At 41.4% G+C, this 20,024-nt stretch overlaps 1 protein-coding gene across 3 annotated transcripts in view; it reads left to right on the forward strand.

Moving 5' to 3' along the window:
• Positions 1-3,368: 3,368 nt before the first annotated feature.
• Positions 3,369-20,024, forward strand: part of FNDC3B (fibronectin type III domain containing 3B) — a 224,137-nt gene continuing 207,481 nt past the window's right edge. For 2 of the 3 annotated variants that reach the window (XM_064516612.1, XM_064516614.1), the window contains exon 1: positions 3,369-3,585. The gene's annotated coding sequence lies outside the window, so the exon portion shown is untranslated. The remainder of the gene's footprint in view (positions 3,586-20,024) is intronic. The other variant, XM_064516615.1, reaches the window with a different exon arrangement.

A 20,024-nucleotide genomic window follows, 5' to 3' on the forward strand; every position in this document is an offset into this window, starting at 1 on the left:
CCAAATGGGACTAGATGGCTGAAGGGAATGACGACAGAATACAGAATTTAGAATTGGTTTGGATCCAGCCCCAGTCAACAGTGCCTAAATTGTTACTGTTTGATGGCTAAACAATTCCTGTTTGAAAGAAGTTAGTGGTTTCAGTCTGGTCCCAGTAGGTCTGTATCTTGGGAATGACTGTCCTCAGTACATAATTCCAATAGTAAAGCCAAAGAAGGAGACAGAATGATCCCTTCTTCCTGTTCCTCTGCAACAGGGACACATGGGAAGAGAGATGAGAGAGACCTGCGCTATTGCATTTCTGACTCAACTTGCTTCATGAATAAACAGAAAGATGTTACTATGAAAAATGAAAAATATGCATCTTATTGAAAGCTCAGACTCAAAAAACCCCAGATGCATCAAAACAGAAAAGTTAAGTTCATGACTTTGGTCTATATTTATTTGAATGATAGTTTAGGTCAGTCATTTTCCCCAAAGTAATTTGCACACCCCTGCTGTGTCACTACTTAAACTACTTCTTGTCCCTTTCGGGGCAGGAGACGTTTCCTCTTGGTCTGATTAATGCTCTTCCTTGATCACCTAGCTCAGGCAGTAAGTCATTAAAGAATGAGTTTTATCTGTTATTTATGTAGGGATTTTTGAGGAAAAGCAGTCCTTGCTTCACTCCCCTCTGTCCTCTTCCTTGTTTTTTAGATCATTTTCAGTTTTCACTGAACCATTTCACAATTGCTGTTAATTATATCTGGTCCCTGAGTGTATCACTATAGAGTGGCTGAATAAAAAGTGTTCTAAATGAAGAGTATGCATTATTTTCAGATCTCCAAACTAGGATAGCTCTGCTGTATTTTATGTGAATCTGGCCAATTTCATGGTTTCAGGTGAGACTGGAAACCACATGAAAATCAAGTAACTGGGCACATTTGTTCTCGAACTTGTCAAATGTGGTTATTGCAGATGAGTGTCTCTTTGAATTCTGCTCCAACAGCAAAGCCAAAGTGAAGCAAGTGTGAACTGTAAAAGCTTTACACAGCAACAGAGAAATTTAAACTACACACTCAAAACAATGGCAGAGGACATTGCTCTACTTCTGTAGGGGATGAGACAACGTACCAAATGCCCCTATGCCCAGAGTCTCTGTTTTGTTTCTTAAAATGAGACCATGCTTGGATCTAGCATTTTTGCTCTGGCTCATCTGATAGGAAAGCAACAAATCCACCTAGTGGTTTTATTTCCTTCCTCTCCTTTATTTATTATCATTATTTCTTCTTTAGGTTTGATTTTGCTTATTCTTCAATTTAAATTTGCCTTTTTATAATTTTCTAATTTGCATCAGTGACTTTTCCTTTCTGTAACAACACTCTTGCCTTCACTACCTTCCTCTTTCCCTTTTTTTCTATCCTTTCCTTCACAAAACAGTCTACAGGATCAAGTAAAGGTTTTACCACCCTAGTGAATAATTAATCTCATCTGATTCTGTAACTCAATCCAGGATCATCAAAAAGTCTGCATGTTTTGGGTCACTAATAAAACATTTTTCTGCTTTTAGATTTTATTCATTACAAAAGTTTTTGCAATTAATGATGAATGATACTCAGTGCTGGCTGGCCATTTTACACTGAAAAATCTTTCCTATGGGAAAACGCTAATTTGTTATTTTCATAGGAATTATCTATTTCAGATAACTTTATTTTCATTTTTCTGTGTTTTGGACACTTGAAAATAAAAAATAGCTTAATTGGGCAAAATGTTTTGATTTTACCAAACTTCTATGCCAAACCAATGTTTGTCAGTGCCAGTTTCAACAACAAATGAAAAATCAAGAAGCCTTAAAAGGAAAAATGTTTTTGTTGATGTTTTAATGGAAGTTAACAAAAATATACCTGAACTGTGTAAGACTCCATAGAGTGTTCTAGCTTCTGAACGGAAACCTTGCTCTTACAGATAAAGTAAATGAAGCACTGAAAAAAGCTTTAGGAAAAATAACATTGAAGAAAATATATAGTGTCTAAGAGAACATGGAGCAGAAGACATGCCAGCGATGAGATTTTATTGAAGAAGGGTAGATAACCAAGGGACTAAGGCCCAGTCAAAAAAGCCTTCATAATACGGTTGCAATTTGTAGTGTGCGTGAGGCAGAGTCCTATTTTAAGCTTTTCCTATAACCAGATTAAAGCTCTAGTTGTGATTCCCACACTGCTCAGATGCTGCGCTGAGAGGTAAATTACCGGTGTGGTTCCTCGTGGCTCTGTTCCAGAGCAAAAGCACAAATCTTCCTTCTTTTTGGCTGCCACAATTTAAATATGTCAGAGTATTCCTTAATCCCCCAAAATGTATGCCTAAAAGTTCCTCTCCTTACTCCCAAACTCATAGAAACATAGAAACGACCACACTGAGTCAGACCAAAGGCTCTTCTTCTGCAGTATGGTCTCTTAGAGCGACCAACATGAGATGCCTAGGGAAGAAAGTACAGAAGCGCACACAAATTCTGCGTACATCCCAGCCTCAAGCTATTTGGATGAGGTCCTCCCTGCTCCAGCAGCGGTATTTCCCTGACAGCGAGAACCTATGGGGGTATTTTTCTACTGTCACAGCTGCAGAAGGCTCTAACTGCGCGGCAAGTAGGCTTGGTGGTTGCCCAAGCTCCGGTGTTCAAGGTGTGATCCAAGTATCTGGAAATAAATAACGACGCAGACGTTCTCTGTTTTGCGTGCTGTGTGAAAACCAAAGATGGGATGAGAGGCAGATGGGTGATGTGCACAGGGTAGGTCAGAGGACGCAGGGCTCCTCGGCAACTGGTATCTGGCTGATTTAGGTCACGCAGGATGCCACCCTTCCTCTGTGGGGTTCGGAGTAGGCTGGGATGCCTGGAAGGGGATGGCGGCAGGCTCCAGGGCTGCAGCTGATGGCAAGGGAAATAACACGGCGGAGGTGGGCAAAGGGACGGGCTGGGAAGCAGGGGGAGGACGGGGCCGACGGAAGGGATGAGGCAGCAGCTCGGGGCAGCAGAAGGGAAGGGCGCTGAAGCACGGACATTAAGGAGAGGTGGGAAATGAAGGAGGGGGAGGCAGCGAGCTCGCGTCTGCGCGGGCACGGCGCCCTTTCTGCCAGCGCCCTCCGAAAGCACAGCAGCGAGGAGCCGCGGCCCGCCCGCAGCCGGGGGCTGCCCTAGGCCGCCCGCCCCGCCCGAGCCCCGCCTCGGTGCCCCGCGGCCGCGCGGGAGGCGGCGGGCGGCCCCAACGGCCGCCGCGGGACGGGGCGGGGCGGCTCCTCAGCGCGCGCGCGGCCGTTGGGCGGGAGGGAGGAGGGGGGGCGGGGGCAGGAGGGCGCGCGCGCCCCGCCGCCCGCCTCAGCCGTCCCCCCCCCCCGGCTTTTTTTTTTTTTTCCGCGGGAGCTTCTACTCCAGAGTGCGCGGTAGTGTGGGCCGGGCGCGAGTCCCCATGTGGTGCCGACATCACTGACATGGCGGAATCCCCACCAAGCCCGCCCGGCCGCCGCTCCAGCTAGCCGCCACTCACCGCCGCCCGCCGCGCCCGGGCTGGGCTCGCCTCGCCTCGCCTCGCCTCCCCGCGCCGCCCCGCCAAGGTAAGGGCGCCGCGCCCGGGGCGCCCCTCCGCCGCGGCTGGTGCAGACGGGGAGCGGGCGGGAGCCCCCCGCGGGACGGCGGGGGCGCCGCACCCCCCCCGGCCCCGGCGGCCCTTTTGTTCGGGGCCGCGGCGGCGGTTGGCGGAAAGTTTCTCGCTCTCGGCGGCGCCGCGCGGCGGGTCGGGCGGGCGGGTCTCCCTCCGCGCTGGGGCGGGGGGCGGTTTCGCCTCGGGGGGGCTCCGGGGAAGCGCCGGGCAGGGCAGGGCAGGGCAGGGCAGGGCGGCCGCCGGTGCCCGCGGCAGCCCCGGCGCTTCCTGTCAGCGCCGCCGCCGTGCGCTGCCCCGCGCCGCCCGGGAGGATTCGGGATGGGGCGGAAAAATCCGCTCTCAACTTGGAAGAGGCTCGTGCTTTCCCCCCTCTCGGCTGTCGCAGGTGGGGCCGCCGGGGCCCGCGGCGCCTTCGCGGGGCACCGGGGCTCGGTGAGGGGAGCGGCGCCGGCAGCCCCCCGCCCCCCCGGCTGCCCCCAGGGCTTCCGCGCCGGCACCGCTTTGCGAAGGAAAACCCTGGAAACTTTTTTTTTTTAATTTTGCTTGCCGGCCACCTTTTTAAAATGGCAAGCTGCCAGGAGTGAAAAAAGAAGGGAAAAAAAAAAACCTTCTAAAAAGCCTAACCTCTCAGATCAAGCTCTGCATCTGCATCCCTCCCTTCTCTTCCCCCCCTCCCCACTTCTCAGAAATGTTCTATTTAAGTAAGGTTTTGGCTAAGGTTTTGCGGCTTGGAATTTCGTGTAATAAACCCTTTATCCCGTCTGTATTTGTAGAATAAGGGTGGGGGGGATCCAAGCTTCTCTCACCCTGTTAATAATTTTTTCACTTGTGTTTCTTTGTCTGGGTACCTAAAAGTACTTGCCTGCTTCTTTAAAGTGATAGTTACCCCTGCACAGATGGGGAAATGGAGATATGGAAAAGTTTACGTTTCTTGTTTTGTGTGTGTGTGTAAGAGAGAGAGCTCAGTGTGAGAACTTTAAGAGCAGAATTTGAATTTCTCAGTTCCCTGTGCCCTAACCACATTTGCTGTATTCCCTATTTACCCCGCAGAGCCTAGGACTGAACAGAAGTAACTAGTCCATTTCCGAAAGGTGTTAAACCCATCTAACTTGAGTTTAACAATGTGCGAGGTAATGGGATTTCAAACATGCCCATGTTTGAGCCTAGATCGCTGTTTCCCAACCCTTTTGCAGCTGAGCTCGCTTAAAAAGGTTGGAGTTTCCAGATCTTGCAGAGTATCTTGGTGCCTGTGCTCGTTTGGCAGAGCAAGGAGGGGCTCTGCGCCTCTGATGGGGAGCCGCTGGTCTGGGCACGGACACAGTGTGTGTTTGGCTAGAAGCCCTCCTAGACGCAGAAATGCATCGTTTCATAAACCTCAGGAATCGGAGCTGGGCAGTCTCTTCATATCAGGAGCATCTCACTTATCTCACCCTGTCATTTTGTGCCACCTGTATCCTCTTATCAGCAGTAAGAGAATATGCTACTGGTGTTACCAATAAGAAAATGGTTCTTGGCTGTGTTCCTGGGGTCACTTAGGGTCTTGCACAGAAGCAGTCTCTTAGTGCTCTTCTCCTGATCTTCAGCACTCTGTGGTTCCTTCTCATTAGCTTTAAAGCAGGTGTGCTTTGTGATTTTAACAGGACTCTGCTGTGGCAGAAGGATCTTCTTCCCCAGAAGCGTCATATATTGTTCTTCCCAGTTTTGGATCTTGTAGCTTGTTTGTGGTCATGATGTAGCTCGGGATGAGTCTGCATGGAAGTTTTTTTTTTTTTACCATTGGGATTCATCTGATTTTGGTTTGAGGTCACTGCTGGGACAGCAGTGAGATTTTTTTTTTTTTTTATGCTGTTATCCTATAGTTGACTGAAGTGTAAGAAGTGAATAAAGTTAGCATCCAGTATAAGCTGGTATTCTGTTATAGCTGAGAAGGCTGGGCTTGTAACTTAATACTGCAAGCAGTTTATCTTTACTCGCAGCAAAGTTTGTAACGTCCAGTCTGAAGTGCATTTATTCTGGCACTTGTCTTCTCTGTGTGGTGTTTGGTGGACCTAAAGAAGATTCTTGCACGCTACCCCTTTCCTAGCATAGAATTTTCTCTTTTTCTTTTCGCTTTATAGATTCCACTACATGCTCTAAGGGGAGAGAGAGGGGAGCAGTGAGGGGACATGTCTGCAACTCATAAATTTGTGCAAGAAAATACATACAAATCGTACAGCAAAATTCTGTATGTGTGTGGCTATATTTGTGAAATTCCTGATTAGTTTAATTGGCTTTTTCCTCAAAAATGGAAGGCATCAGTCTGGTGAATGCTAACACGTAAGCAAAGTTTACAGTATGAATAAATGTTTTCAGTATGAGGATCTTAATTCTTACCAAATATCTATAATTACATAAAAGTTTCAGGAACTATAGATAGCTGAATAAAACAAATGACTTTCAACAGTACTTTTCTTCTCAATACAGTTGGGCACTCCTCTCAACAGAGCAGAAGTGTGAGGGGAAAAATGGAATAATTCTTGAGAAATGGAAGGGCTGGCAGTTCAGGCTGTCCTGGAAGAAAATCCCAGTCTCTCAACCAAGAATGCCTTGGTAGCAGGCATTAAGTCTGGAAATCAAGTGTACCAATATATCACAATGGCTTTGTGGAACATGCTGCAAGTTATTAATGACTATTGTAAACACATGTGACTTCAGCGTACAGCAAATGAAGTAATAGTAGAAGAAGCCGGCAGAAGTGTATGTAAATCTCAGCTGTGCAAGATGCCAGTGAGGCAGAATTTCTCAAAGCAGCAGCTAACTTGTGCATAGGTGATCTCTTCTGCACTGCTAAACAGCAGCACTTGAGCAGTGGGGAATCCTTTAGAAACAAGAATATCAAAAGTTATTTTGTTTACGGCCAAGGTTTAGTGTCACTGTGTGATCTGCCCCTGGAGATGGAAGGTATGTGGGAAGAGGGAAGTTCTTCAAACAACACAGTCGAAATAGGAGACGATAGATACACAACGGTAACAGGCCATCTACAGGCAGGAATGTTTGTGTGTTTGACAACAGATAACTCTTTAAACATTTTCCAGTTGAGATGTGGTGGTTAGCGTTTTTCCCAATTTAGTCCAAACACTTCTCTGCAAAATAAAAGTTAAAAGCCCACTCTTATTGGACTACAGACAGACAGAAAGAAACACAAACTAATTAAACGTGATTTATTGTGGAATTTGTAACAGCACTGGAGAGGTTAGTTGCCTTTCAGAACATGCTGCTACAGATGTTAAATCTGTGCTCTGCTCTGGATGAAAAGCTATAGTGCTGTTTAGCAAGCTCACGAGGAAAGTATAGTCTCAATATTTTTGTTCAGAAGTGGAATTTCCCTAGAGGTTCCAGGTAATGTGGCTTTGTAAGAATATTTGTATTGCTTTTATTCGTGAAAGGATGGATTGCCTTGTGGTATCAAAAGGTGTAGAGGTTAAAACAAACCACTTCTCAAGTGACATGCTTTCTGTATTTGCTCTAGTGAATCCTTTCTTTATAAGTAAACTGTGTTGTGAATGAAGCTTATTTTGTCTCTAAAATCCTCATATACTAAATAAATAGAAGTAATAATGTTAAAACAAGATTTGTGTCTGTGATATTTAAGTAGCAATATGCTAATTTGAGTATGGTGTTAGAAGATCATGCGGGTTTGTTTAATATGCTTTTTAATTTGAACATAGGTAGTTCAGTATTCTGGTGGTTACAGTTTGTCAGAATGTTGTCAGAACTGTGTGCACATATGTGGTGTTAATTATCCAATTACTCAAGTTCTACTTACAGGTAGAATACTGTTTACTTTTAATGCCACAAGGTCAGACACTGAATTTCTTAAGTTTTGCTCAATACTTTACCTGGTTGGCTCACTTGTGATTTGAATACCATGGGAATTTACCTTGGGTAACAATGGAAAAGTTTTTTTTTTTTTTTTTTTTTTTTTTCAGGACTTGCTCCTCGACATGTGTAGGATGGAATTGATCTTCTTCAGACAGATCTCAGATACAGCCAGAACTGGTTTAAGGGGTCAGCTTAGAAGCTGGAAAGATTATCAGTTTGGATTACTGATTCTGTAAAAATAATTGCTGAATTTCATTTTTATTGTCATTATTGAATTATCAAATAAGCTAGAAACACCACATGGCAATGCCATGTAATGATAAAGTTTTGTGTTACTGGTTTATGATAACTGCAGTCTGAGATGCACATACATGCCCTTCCTGTTTATCCCTTAATAATGGACAAAAAGCCAGCTACTACAGCAACAGTATAAGAAACATTCCTTATTTGTATTTTCAGTTGTGACAGTTTATAATGGTGATATATACTGAGGTTACCATTTGGACACTCTGTTTACTAAACTGGAGCTGTTTATAATGTTCTTATTCATGTAAGATGAAGCAACAAAAAATTCCTAAATATTTAAGTATAATATTTTCTCTCTCTTTTTTTTTTTTTAAGAGAGCAAAGATTGTAACTAAGACTGATGTGTGATATTTGTTTGTTGTAGAGACTGCTTTACAGTTTCTCGAGGGGAAACTAGTTTCCCTGAATGACAAGAGTTCAAGAGGGAATCTGTGTGTGGGGTTTCTGGCACTACGGTCTCGGTTTAGGATAACTTAAACAAAACTTGAGTTCTCTGGGATTGCAGGTGATAGGCTGGTTTGCTTTCTCTGCGCTGAGGGTATAACTGTTCTGTGGCAGCAGTGCACAGCACATTCTTGCAGCATGCTTTATGTGCAACTCCCTTGTAACTGCCTTATACGTAATTATGAGCATTACTATTATTAGTTTCTTGCAAAGAAGTCTAATAATAGAATATATATATAGTGTACTTCATCCTTTTAGAAATATTTCATATGGAATGTTTTAAAAGAGAAAAAAGAAACTGTTCTCAAGAGGCTGTTAATAAAAACTTCAATAAGCAGCAATTTTAGATGACCCTTACCAGCCTGAAAGGTCCTTGGAATGTCCTGGACAGACTTCCTCATGCTTTTAATCCAGCTAGCAAAACTCAAACATGTTCTGCTTAGTCTGCAGCTAGTTCTCGGGGCATAGTGCTATTGACTTTTATATGGTTGCTCTCCATTCCCCACCCATCCAATAATAAAATGCTAAAATTCTGTATAGTAATTCAAATCTCTGTGTTATCTTGTACTCCAAATATTTTTGTGAGAACTCTAGTCAAGCTGAACTCTGTAATGAAGTATGATGGTATGATAGAGAGAGAGATTTTTTTTTTTTTTTTTTTTTTTTTGAACCTTAGTAACAGAAACAGCGTGGGAGAGGGGAGTTCTGATTTGTTTCAGGATCACTTTATCATTTTTCTGCTTTTAGTATAAGTTTAGTTAGCTGTTGGAATTTATTCCACATTTTATGTTGCCTTTACTGCGGAAGTATATGCCTATATAATGTGATGAGGGACTTTATGCTTGTTGGGCTGATGTAGGTATGTTAGTGAGTACTATGCATTTTTTTTCCCCCTGTTTGTTTATTTTCTGATGGGGTGTAATGCAACAGAAAAGAAAAAGATGACAACACTTGTTGATATGTGAGAGCATTAAATAGGTTTCCTTCTGGTGAGTCTGATTTACTGCAGAATAATGTAATGTAAACTTACAGAAGAGAATTGTTTTCAATGTGTATGGCAAAAAAAAATTTCCCCTTATTAGAATAAATTAATAGAGCAGAAGTGATACAACCAAAAGAATAAAGGTCCTGGATTCTGGATGTGGATGCCTGAATACTGTTTTTTGTCCGTAAGCACAGATAGAGGTGGTAAGGGTGAAGAGTAGAAGCACAACTTGGGCTTGACTTATGTCATGAAACGCATTGCTTTATCTTGCAACTTGGCTTTTTTGTTTTTATTTGAAATTTTAGCAGCATCAGGAATAATAGCTTAGACTTGAACAAAGAGGTGACAAGTAGAAAATATTAAAGTCCCATATAAAAAAGCAAATAAAGAAAATCCAATATGTTGCTTCTAAGTTTTTGCATCTTTTTAAAGTGAATTTCATGATCTTTACAGTTGGACTCATGATTTCAAAAGCTTACTCTTGGTAATACTGAACTGGAAATCAGTAATAAATACTTTTTGATTTCCCTTTTTAAAGGGAAAGAGAATGAGTAATTTGAAAATAAAAATACATGTGCTGTTTTTCAGTGGACTGTACATCACCTCTGCATTAATTACAACAGCTGAGAGTCACACATGCCAATTTGTAAATATATTTGGTTTGGTGTGCCAAAGAAATGTATTTGGGAGAATTTTATAAATCCTTCCAACTCTAGATTCTTTTAGGCTTGGTAGAAAAGACTTGATTCATAGGCAGTGTATCTGGCCTTGGTTTACGTTTCAGGATATGAACAGTCTTCCCTTCTTTTGTCCTTAAGCCGTGGCTGGACAAGGTCAGAAACTGGAAGTACAGCTTACACTCGGGTCTGTGAAGTGATCCCGGTGGCCTTGCTGTGCTCTCACAGGAGCCTCTTGCGTTTCCTTGCATCAGTGCTCAGCTACAGTCACAAGGTCCCACCGGTGTTCTCGGCTTGTACGTTGCACGCCCGTGGAGCTCCTCTTCTCGTAAAGGCAGTCTGAAGGAAAGTCATCTTATGTTACCAATAATACAGCTAAAACACGATGTGTGTATATTTTGTTCATACTCGCCTATTATTACTGTTGCAAGTTGCTCCAATCTAGGTAGGCAGGTTTGGAACTTCTAAAGCAAACACACTTCCTTGACTAGAGATGCTGGTCTACAGAACTTCCTCCTTAATATATCTTCTGGCAGTTAACCTACATTTCAAAAGGGTCTCATTCTAATTAAAAAAAAAAAAATCAAAGGAGAAATTGTAAAATCCGTTGTACACAGTGTTTTGATGTGTTGTGATGATGAGGAGACTAGTACCCCCTTTTGGGACCCAGAAAATCCTTCTTTAATCCTTCTTTCCCATTGTAGACCTCCAGGCTCATGTTGTTAACAATTTGAGGTAGACTGGATTGTAAAGTGTGACTGCCGAAAAACTACAGATTAAGCAAGTAAACATGACAGAGGCAATTTACTGATCTGTGAGAGCTGCTGAATGTGTTTTCTTCTGGAGATGTCTTCACTTACAGTGTTCATCCTTTCTTCTCCCAGGCTGTGCTTGGGTATAAGGGCCTTACTTTAGCCGAAGCAACAAAGCAGTATAATGCAGCCAAAACGCTAAAAACTTTTAAAGTGAAATGTTTGTTAAGCCATGTTAAGCATGTTGCTGTCACCCAAATCACAACAGTTGTTGAGGCCCTTACTTGCCACAGTAGCTGTGTTGGGTTGTGAGGAGCTTTTTTTCAAACTCTTCTGAAAAGTGATCCCCCCCCAAGTGTTCCCAACAGCAAAGTAACTGTTTTCCATGGCACTGACTTTTGTTTGGACCATCTATTTTGTCTTCCCTAAAACAGTTGCCTTATTGAGAGGACAGCTTTGGCTTGCTGTGATTCTCATAGCTGTCTTTTATAAATGTGTTTTAAATATTGAAGCGTTTACATGTGAATGAACTTCGCTAAATGAAGCAACTGATGTGAACTGGGTAACTGTAGTATTGCTTTTCAGGTCAAAATAAGCCTCTGTAAATAAACATGCATGAACCGCACCAGTACAGCTAATAACAAGGGAAAAATTTCTGCTTTCATAACAAGATAATGCAAATTGGACTTTGTATGTGATTCTTCTAGATCTATTTTAAACTAGTTCAACCAAAAACAAATTTGAGATGCCATGAATTAATTGCACGTGCTCATTCTGCTCTTGTAGTAGAGGCATAGTCACGTTGCCAGATCAGATCAGTTTTGTTTTCTCTTGTGCTTTGATTGTGTATGTGTTTCTTTAGCTTGAACAGTAAAACTGTTAGGCTTGTTTTTCCCGGTTCTTAATCCACTTTACTTGACATGTATTAATATCCTGTTGTTTTGTCAGATACTCTGAAATTTCAAAGAGAGGCTTTTATAGTCTATAGCCAGTAGACACCTTTTTATTAATCATTCAAAATTGGAAAAAAGGGCAGAAGGTTCACTGTCATTCTTCAACAAAATGTGTTGGAGCTGTTGCTCTAGCACACAATGCTGCCTTTAACTGTGGTGCCTTGAAAGCTATGGGTTTTAACAAAGGTGAGAAACCTGCTCTTACGCTGTTGCACTAGCTGAAGGAAGACAACAAGCTTTCTGAGTGCGAGTTTCCACTGAGTCATCCCCCGAGTTCGGTAGGGGGGCACTGTTAGCTGTTGTCAAGTCTTCTGCATTGGCAGGTTGACTAGGAAATTTGTTTTCAAAGCCTGCCTTGGGAAGAGGAGGGTTACAAGTCTTTATTTTCTAATGCTGGAAAGTGTTAGGAGATATGGCATCATGAAGAAAAACAAATGGAACAACTGTTCCTTATTCTGTATTTTTACCAAATCTGCTTCTGCTAATGAGCTTTCTCTGTTCATAGGCTCTTTTCAGTGTACCACTTGCCTATCATTTCTTTAGCAAGCTTGTTCATTAGCTAACTGTGATTTCTAATACTAAGATACTGGGTTTGTTTAATTCTATCTCAGGGTGATTTATGTTCTTCTGTTGGCTGCACAGTTGTTGAAAAGTCATCCTTAGTAACGCAGTGAGGTTATTTGTGTTGTCCTCCAGACCAGAGACTCTGGGTGTAGTACTGAAAGTTTAAGAAACAAAGGTCCTTCCTGAGCAGCTCATACGATCTAACAGCAAGCATATCTGGCAATACAGGAAGCTGAGAAGAGGAGATGCAGAACACTTAACTTGCCCTGATGTTTGCTCTCTGCTGGCTTTTTTCTTCAGTATTTCAGATGTGGGCAAAGAATGGACTGCAGACTTGTTTTTGTGGCATGCTGTGCATTCCTCCCTGCCCTCTTCCCCTTTGCTTCGTGTGTTTATTCCTGCAATGGGTGTGACACGTGGCCTTTGCGTGACTACAAACACAAGCGTGTATATGCTAGGCTTTTGGAGGAAATGTGTTCTTCCACACGCATAGTGGGCATGCACCCAGTCACCTGGCGAAGGTGGCCCTGTCTGGGCTCTGAAGTGGGTACCAATGACAAAGGATAGGTGTGGTATATGGTCCTTAAGTACTTGCATAAGACTCCAAGTGGCCTCATCTGGCAGGACCATCGGGCACAGCTTTTAGATTGCATCACTGGTAGTAGTCCTTACCTACCAACCCTTAATGCACAGCAAGAGAGTCCATAGGCATCTGTTGGAAGTGGGATTAGAGAAATGGATCAGAGGCTTTTCTGGCTTGTTTGCTAAGGATATTAATGTATGAAGAGTGATACAAAAGAAAACGAGAAGTTAGGAATGTAGCAAAGTGGCTCCGTGTTTTTGAAAGTCATGTGTAAGAGGTAATGCATTAAGACAGAGCTGGGCGCATTGGAAGGAGTGAAGTTGTGAATAGCTTTCGGGCTAAAGACTGGGACTTTAATGTGGTGAAAAAGGCAGCGGTGAGAACAGCATAACTGGTAAAAAGACAGTAATATCAGGAAAATTAATGTATTTGATGGAAGATGATAAGAGCCAAAGAAAGTGGGATATTTCACTAATCATGGCTGTAATCAATCATCAGTATGGGCTGACTGAATGGCAGCAAGTCAGAGGAAAAATACATGAACAGAGATTTAATGAAGGAAGGAGGAGCAAAATTAGATGCGACTTACACAGGTGGAAAAAGAGTTTAACCTTGGAGAAAAACTTGGAAGTGGTCTGATTTGTTGGAGGGTTAGTGGTATATTCTCTATGGGTAAGAGAAAGGGAAAGCAAAAAAACTTAGTCAAAATAAATTGTAACTTTCAGTCTGTTTAACTTGTCAGTCTGATAAAGAACAATGCTTTCGCTATGTTTATGTGTTAAGAGTGGAGCATGTATACAATGCTTCCTCTTTAAATGAGTGATGTTATATGGTTTGGGGGGGGGGGCATCACTATTGCAGAGAATCCACAAAATAAATTGTGGAGCTTAGCAACACTTACGATTCTGGATCAATGCAAAATGACTTGATAATTGAAAGAATGATCCACCAGTCACTGTATGCTCCATGACCCTGCATGCTTTCAGCTCGTTCCAATAAGCTCAAGCCTATTTTATGCTGGCAGAAAATATACTTTGGATAGTTTGAGGGTAAATGGTTGGTTAATTTTAGAGGGATTGAGTAAGTGTATTGATACAGCCATGATTCTGGGTTGTTTGGCATAGTAGTTTTCTCACTGTGTCCAAACTAGAAATTATTGATTTAGATTACCATAGATGTTCTGCTGGTCTCAGATAATCCTTATGAAAGTAACTGTTCTCAGAATAAAAGAAAAGCCAAGCATAATTTTCTGAGTTATAGTATACTTCTGAGTTTCACATGTACTGGAAGAGGTAGGTAGCTCATACCTGTGTTGCTTTATTATGTAATTTTCTATTCGTGTGTTGTCCTTGGGGTTTATTTGTTATTAAAAACAAAATTCATTTTAGTTCAGTGAAACCTCAAAAAAAAAAAAAAAAGGAAAACCAAAATGACTTCATATATCATGTTCTGGTTAACTTCAGCTATTGTGGAGGTAAGTGTTTTAAGACCAGAAATTATAACTATCCTATGGATTTAGCCACGGTGACATAGGTAATGTCTTGTTGAATCCTTCTTACGTAGTACTGTACTACAGTCAGCAGTTACTGTTGATTTACCATCCTAGCACAAAGTAGTAGCCAATGGCTTGTTCAGTGGTATTTTGTGTGCAGTTTTTTCTACTATGTAACGTATTTCAATTTTTGATTCATGAATAAGTCTAGAATCACTCTCTTAGAGCATCCGGTATGGGATACCTGGATTAGGTTATTGATAGTTGACCATAAGCTGTACACAGTAAGAAATTTTATGGAGCAAGAGAAAAAGTCATTCCAAGGCTTGCAATTAAGCAAAACCTGTACAAAACTTGATGTAAAGGAGGACAAAAGTGATCAGAATTGTTAACACTGCTCATGCTTACATAAAATCAGTCTTAATAATTATGTCTTGTAAGTCAGCTTGTGGCAAAGTTAGCTTGTTGGATTCAGCTTTGCACGTATTTATTTTTGCTACTCCACATGCTGCTCTAACAGAGCTTTATTACTGCTGATTAAGTTCATTGGTGCTTTTAATGACTACTCAGAAGATAAACATCCTCTGTCTTTGACTTCTTTGGACATGCAGAGCAAATTTGTTGTTACTCATTTGAAGTCCATTTGTCATGTGGATAGGTATTGCAAATGACAGCTGTTTGCGGTGACTGCTTGCTGGAATTCCTGAAATGGAGAGAAATGGTTTTGCTACCCTATTTTATTTTATTACTTCAGGCTTTCACGTGAACAATGTTTCATCTGTTATATCTTTTACCATTTCCTCTCTCCACCAAGCAGAGCCGGACAGTGTTGTCTAGATTTCTAAGCTGCTTTGCTCGGTGGACAGGAAATGGTTATATTAGTGGAAATTGTGCAACCATACTGAGCAGGGGCAAGAAGCTCTATGTCTGATATAACTGAAAGGATCTCTGATCTTTTTCACAGCAGCAATCTCTTCTGGACAAAACCCAAGTCAGGTCATTCAGATCCTTCTGTAACAATCTCTTTAACATACAAGGTGGCTACATACTGGTTTTTGTGTCTAAATAGGTTCCTGTAGTGCATAGGTGAGAGCTGCTATGTTACTGTAAAGACCATATTTGTATACATAAAACATTGGAATTAGACATCAACAGTTTCACTTCCTTTTGGCATTTCTTGATCCTGTAGTCCAACAGGATGATTGTATGCTCCAAAATGTAGCTGTAAAAAGTTTTCCAGTTTCTCAGATCATGTAGACTATTGTAGTGTTTTCTCTAGTGGCAGATCTCAGACTTTAATCAACTGTCTTAATATCTCTTCATTTGTCTGTTCTTTCCTTTCTTCCTTTCTTAGATTTTTTTTTTTTTTTGATACAACTTAATCTTTTCAGTGCATCCTGAATTGTTGGGGTAGTGTAAGGGGACAAAAGTGAGGTGGGTGAATGGTTCTAGTATACTCTGAAACTTGAAACTGAGAAGGTAGAAAATACGGAAGACCAAAGACACTGGAAATAAAGATGAAGGGAATAGTTTGCAAATAGATTGAGCATATTATTTGTGTTCCTGCCATTACTTAAGATTCTCTGGTAATCTATAAATGATATATACATAAATATATTGGGTTTACTTCATCAGTGATAATACCACCTTTGAGCAAATTTGATATATCCTCATTACAAAAAGTGATGGGCTCTTATTGCAACTGTAAAACTGTGAGGATTGTTGGATAGAGTACGAGGTGCTTTTTTTTCTGGCTGTAGGTTAGCAACGTGGCAGTTAGAAATCTGTCGTTTTACTTTGGGAGGGAAATGCAAAGCTTTGGCCCGGTGCCTAGAGTAGCTCCAGATGGTCAGAAGAGATTTTGCACTCAAGTCAGAAAGTATATGGGGATGGCAGATCGGACCTGTCAACCTCCCTCTTATTCTGTCCTCAGGAGAGTTATTTTCCATTAATTATATAAAAAATGATTGTCTTGTTTGTACAGCTCAAAATTATGTATTGCTGTCCTGGCTCTGTAAGTGAGGCTTAATTATCTTCTAATGCTTTCCACGGAAAGCCGAGTGCGTGGTGCTGCCTCCAGGGTTGCTGTCCTGCCTGGAGCGCTTCTCAGCTGGCTCGTGAAGCTTACCCAGGGCTCAGCGCGGGGCAGCGAGCGACCGCGTTGGCTGTCTGCTCTGTCTGCGTGTCTCATCTTACCGCGTGGCAAATGCAAGGCAATTTGAGGGAGCTATATTCAAAGTTCAGGCAATTTAAATGAAGAACCTCCTGCAAGCTGCCACTTCATACAAATATTCGAGAGTACTGGACTGTTCTTTAGTTTGTTAGGTATGTAAAATACTGTATATCTGTAGTGTTTTTTTTGCATATCCCTATTTTTCCTCAGAAAAGGCTTCTCATGACACAAACCTGTGTATTTTTGAAGAAAACAATTTAATTTGACTGGTGGAAGTGGGGAAACAACTGAAACTATCTCTCTTCACAGTGATATACACAAGCAGTTGAGAGGAAGAAATAGAGAAATACTATTTTTATCTATTCTCTTCTAGTTATATTAGGCAAAGATTTAACGTGTTGTATGTGTCTTTTTTTCTTGCCAACATCTTTTCCCTACCTTTGTGTTTGATACTAACACTGAGGGCTCTTTCTTTGTTTTTAAAGCAGGTTTAGAGACTTAGCCATGCAACTACTTTTACTGCTTGACCGTGGCATATGTTCTGTTGGTGGTATAGCTATGAAAAATACAGACAATATCTGGAATAGGATTTTTTTTTTTTTTAAGAGATAAGAAAGGATTAATGCTATTTTACCAGTCCTTGTGGGACTTCATTTGAGAAATACCTATATTCTGATCACCTATGGTTACAAAAGATAAATTTGAAGTGGTAGAGTTACAGAAGAGGGGTTCAATCATGAGTGGAAGTATAGAAAGCCTTTCTTATGAAAGGGGATGGAAAAACATTTGGCAGGAAAAAGTGCCAAGAAAGAATGATTACTATCTGTAAATCCATCAGGGTGTAAACACTGCAAAGGCAAAAAGGACTGTTTAAGCTGAACGCCAGTGTTAGCAGAAGAACAAATGGATGCAAGCTGTCAATAATTCCTTTTTTTGCGGAATTTGATCAAATAGCTTAATCCAAAATCAGGCTAGCCTTCCAAATAGGAGACACTTTATGGCAAGCAGAAGGATGTGACTAGTTATAAGGCAGAGCTTTCAGCAAGTCTATAAAAGAATATGTGGCATTAATAGTGTTGTATATGAATAAACAGCATACAAGTGGAAGTCTGGCTTCAGTGAAGTGGGAGGACAGAAAGGGACCTTCTGTCCTTGAATACTGTGTAATGGAAACACTTTAGGCATTTATTGCAACAGTGAATTTATACTGATCTCTATTTTAGTAAACCAAAATTATGATAAAAATCACTTTTTTCAAGTTTTTATGCCAATAATCAGTTTTAATATTAAAACAGATAAGGTCTTTATGCCAAAGACTCCTTTGTTTAGATAACATGTCTGTCTTACACAAGTCTACTGATGAAGTGGAAACACGTCCTTCCCCAGTCAACCCCAGACACGTACAACTGTGTTTGCCTTTCCTGGGGACATTTGCTTATACAGGAAGGTATGTACATACAGAGCTGTACAGTCTTGGTGCTGAAGCTTTGATATGGCTGTGATCGTGGTGAAATTTCATTCCTATGTCCTCTTACTGATATTTGTATCCTGGTAGAAAATCCTGATGTAATGTAACTTCAGAAAAGAAGATAGGTAGCTTTCAAAGAGCTTTGAGCACCAGGGGAGACAAAGCTCCCTTCCAAGATTGTGAAATCCCTGGATCACTTACTGGAGTAAAGCATGGAGGTTTGTATCCAAACTTTTGCTCTAACCTGTAGGAAGGAGCACACTAACTCCAAGATGATCACAAACTTCAGAAGCAGACTACAAGATAAACTTTTTTTTTTTTTTTTTAAAAAAAAAAAGTGTAATCAGTGTTTCAGAAATGTGATGTTAAATATTTAATGATCAAAATGTCTGAATTTATTTTTGCTGGAAGATGGAAGTTATTATCCTGAAATACAGTGTTGAAGTTTTAAAAAAAAGTGCAATAAACTTGTGAATGGGTGTGAAATGCCAAAGAGAGAAATATTTTTAGTGGTACAAGAAGGAGAGGGAATCTAAATTGGGTCACCTGCAACTTCAGAAGTGGTTGTGCACACAACAAATTGCTTTTTATGTTTGCATCAGTACTCTGCAAAAGGAAAAATCAGCATGTAGTGAAGGTATTATCTAGTTAATTGCTTGGTAGCTACACTGAAATTGCTTTAATACCAGCCTGTGGTGTTCTTTCTCAGCAGAAATGCTTTTGTCAGGGAGCAGTTAATGTTTCTTGGAGAGAGGAGCGTGCAATGAGTGCTTGTGCATGCTTTCATCTGACTGTTTTCCTCTTACAACAAGGAGTCACAGGAACTTGTTGACAAAGCTGTTTTCTCTGATTGAACTGAGTTTTTGTTTTTCTGTTCCAAATAGTCAGGTTTGACTTTAAATGAGACAGTGTTGATGATATATCTGATGTGCTTTCATTTATGAGCTACTTGGGGGAAAAATGTTTTAATTGTCTTTATGTTAATGCACAAGAACTGGGAGCTTGTTTTCATCCGTCAGTGCTAGAGACTTAAAACAAAAGCCAAGCAAACTTCCAGATGGTGGCAGATTCTGGATACCAGCCACCAACAGACATAATTAAGTATGCCTGCCTTTCTGCCATTTAACCACTTACAAAACAGCTGTCTTCCTTGTTTATAAGTGCAGACTTTGTCTTCGTTCATATTTGCTTAAATGAAGAAGGTGAAACGGTACAGCGTGGCAGAAACAGTACCGGTGGGATCAGCACTCTCGCTGAGACTCTTGCCAGCTGAATAAGAATTAGCTTGCAGGTTGTCCTGTGTTATGAAATGTCCAGCTGTTAACTTTTAAAGCTGTGTGAATGGGCAGCTTAGAATTAACATTGGTTTTAATACGAGCTGTATTGACAAAGGAACAATGGTTTCACAAACATATCCATACTTTTTTTCTTTTTTGGTCCCCTTTTTGGGGGTTGGGTGTGCACTATCTGAAATGCTGTCACTAATTAAAAAATTACAATAAGCCAGTGCATTTAAAGTTTTAAAGGGGGGGGGGGAAGTCTGACTGGGAAGTTAATGAAACAACTGGAACGGCATCTAGCATTGTGGCTGCTCTTGCTCAATAATGGTTTGCTTGGTGCTAAATATGTTGAAATTGCTTTTGTTGTCTTGATGGGATTTTAACCCCGTATGGCAAGGGAGGAGTTAATTTGGGCACTGGAAATTAAGCCAGCTTCAGGAGATTAAAGTGTTGGTGGGAGAGCAGGAAGGGAGGAGCTGGAGGAACACAGCCCGGCAGCTGGGGAAGAGCAGAGGTGAGGTGGACAGGGGCTTCCTGCCCTGCTCACGGAGCTCCGTGGTGTGGGCAGGAGGTGCCCTGCTAGATGAAATAGTGCTGCTGAATTAAATAAGGCCTCAAACCTGGGCAGTGACAGTGATCCGTGGGATTTTTTTAATGGCTGCCTGTACATGTATGGTCTAGCCAGATTTAGTTTTGGTGCCACCCACTATCTGCTAAGCACTTCCAAATTTGGGATGTTCTCTGTATGAAGAATTTGTGGTACAAAGTTGTAACGTGGACCACCAAATAGACACTGTGAACTGAGGATTTTAATTACTGTTACTGGCTGGGACAGACTGTCAATTCCATTAGCA

The sequence above is a fragment of the Dromaius novaehollandiae genome, chromosome 9 (assembly GCF_036370855.1).
Source record: "Dromaius novaehollandiae isolate bDroNov1 chromosome 9, bDroNov1.hap1, whole genome shotgun sequence".
In the NCBI taxonomy this organism is placed as follows: Eukaryota; Metazoa; Chordata; class Aves; order Casuariiformes; family Dromaiidae; genus Dromaius; species Dromaius novaehollandiae.